Source organism: Octopus bimaculoides, chromosome 5 (assembly GCF_001194135.2).
Source record: "Octopus bimaculoides isolate UCB-OBI-ISO-001 chromosome 5, ASM119413v2, whole genome shotgun sequence".
Taxonomy (NCBI): Eukaryota; Metazoa; Mollusca; class Cephalopoda; order Octopoda; family Octopodidae; genus Octopus; species Octopus bimaculoides.
Window position 1 is genome coordinate 34,562,090 of NC_068985.1, and position 2,944 is coordinate 34,565,033.

A 2,944-nucleotide genomic window follows, 5' to 3' on the forward strand; every position below is an offset into this window, starting at 1 on the left:
TAGCTGGTCCCTCAGTTGGGTCAACATTTGGCAGACTCTCCTTCTCCCATTCATTCTCCATGTTCAGCAGTCTTTCATAATGACATCTCCAAGCCTCTTTCTTTGTAGACTCATTCACAACAAGTGCACCATCATCCATGCTGACACATTTCTCTCCTATGACATCACAATTTTCTCTCACACACTGTCTTGCAATCTGAAATACTTCAGTTTACTGGTCTTCATGGTACTGAACATAGGTAAACTTCTTCTTTTCAGTTTCTTCCTTGGCTAGATATACTTGTCTCCTAGCTTCTCTTCTGGCTATCTGATACAGTTCCCTATAATGGCCCTGCCAACAGTATTGTTCCACCACTGCGTTACCTTGGGTCTGGAAGGGACTTTGCACCTGCTACAGATTTGTTCAGTGGCACTCAGCAAGCTCTCACAGGAATTCCCAGTTGCCCTCTATGTCACAAGTTTGTAGCTGCTCCTCCCTCTCATCAAATTTCTCAATTTGGATGTCTCTAAATCTCTGACCATATGAATGGTCCTTATGCTTCCAGATCCTTCTTTTCCAGATTGGTCTGCTTCTTGGCATCGTTCTGGCCAGGAGTCTAAAGTCGCTAATGACTAGTCTATGATGGGGATACATTCTTCACCAGGAAGAGTCTTTGCATTTCAGAGCAACCACGCATCCCACTGTCTGGTGAGAATGAAATCTATCTGGCTAGCAGAACCACCTGATTGTAAGGTTATCAGGTGACTGGCTGGCTTCCTGAAGTTGGTATTGCAGATCAAAAGGTTATTTGCATCACAGAACTCCAATAGCCTTGTTCCCTCTTCATTTCAGGAACCAATTCCATGACCCCCATGAACACTATGGTAGATACCGGGCTGCTGTCTGACATGCCCGTTGAAATCATCAGCCATGAAGATGAAATCATTGTCACTTGTCTTGGAGGTATCCTGCAGATGAATATCATAAAAGTGGTCCTTCTGTTTAATTTGGTAGGTCTGCTTGTGGGGCGTAGGTAGATATAATTGTAGCTATACTATTCTGAAAGACTAGCCTGAGCTTAAGTACCCCAGCACATACTCTAACTACGTCTATGACCTTATCCACTCATTTCTCAGCTAGGAGTATGCCCACACCATCGACTCCATCATTGTTACCTTCCCAGAAGATTTTAATACCTATGTGTCTTTCCTGTGAGGAACCTGGCTGAAGCCCCTCTCCACCTAACCTCTTAGATGCAACATACATCAACATGCCTCCTTTCAAGCATCTCTACAATCTCGTTAGATCTACATTTCAGTTTACCTACATTTACAGTGCCAACTGTGTACTCAAGGCCAAATTTCCAGATTTACCCAAATCCTACAACTTCAAAACTTTTTGCATATAAATTGGATATAATCTTTACTTGTGTGTGAAAAATTTTAATGGTACTCTCAAGACATAAAAAGTTATTATCATTCATCTCAGAAGCATAAGTTTTTAATATTTCTCAAAAGCAAATGTGTCAGAAAATTGATTGTGTTTGGCTAGTTTGTTAAAAACAATCAATGCATCCAGCATTGATGCCAAATCATGATCCAAGAGGTAATAATACAACATATATCATTTTCAGACTTAATATCACTTAAATATAACATTTCTGACTCATATTAATCCTGTTGTAACCAAGAGACTTTGTACCCTCCAGTCCACATCAAATTTTCACAAGTTCCAGAAACGTTTATACCATGATGAAATTCTGCACACAGTGTTATGTATTTTGCGTTAATAAAGTTTGCATGTCATCTTTTTCAAACATTTTGCTTTGTATGGTGTTGTTCTTCCAGAAATATTCTCATCAGTTAATTCTGAGCAGCCAATATTTTCCAAAACATGTTGGTGCAACATTGAAAAGAGCTCAAATTTTTGTCATATTTTGGTCTTCAGCAAAATGGCAATCAAGAGAAAACTACACCACATAGGAAGCTCATTTTGTTTTGAAACAACAATAGATAAATTTCAGTCACATATATCAGACAAATTTTCAGACCAGCTGTTTGTGAAACAAAGTCACAAGGAAAGAAAATTAGTGGGTTTGTTTGATTCAGTAACTTCTCATCACTTGACTATTTCAATTCAGTGCCCTGAAAGTTGGGCTGAAATTTTGAGCCAAGTATTGCAATAACACTCACTTTCAGGCAGTATAAAAGCATTTTGTGGCCAGTGCTAGATCTTGAAATCATGTACAATCAATGGAAATTCAAAACTCTCCAGTTTCCATGATCTGTTGAACAAAGTTCTGAAGTGCATTGTATTCTCAAACACTCATCGTGAGTATGAATTGCACACAATGGATAGAATTATTTCTCCAAAAAGTTAACACACCCATATCAAAAAGTTAACACACCCATAATATTATTTTTTGAATTTAATATTTATTATCCTAAGCGTTTTAGGGCCCCTTACAAACATACACCATTTTCCCATTCATCTATTTATTTATCTTATCCCTTATAATGGTCACAATAGTTGGTCTTTTGTTTTTAAATTTCAACTGACCAATTACATCAAATATTGGACTTTAGCATATCTCACTTTGGACAACAGGTAGAAGGCTTTAACCACCTACTAGTAAATAAATAAAAAAAAAATTACATTTAACCAATTAACACTTTATTATGATTAATACTGTTAATAAAACAGGTTTTACTTGAAGAAAGGCTAAAAATTCCCCCTAAATTTGTTCAGAACTTGTATGAAGCAATTCCTCAGCTTATTAAAGCTATAACTGATACCAAAGGTGACCAACCCTAGCCTGCTTACTTAGACAGTGAGATGGCTCAAAAGGTACTACAATGCAAGGAAATACATTGTGACCAACTGTGTATACCAATACCTAATAATCTGGTCAATACTGTGATACAGTGATGAATATTAATATATATATATATATATATATATATA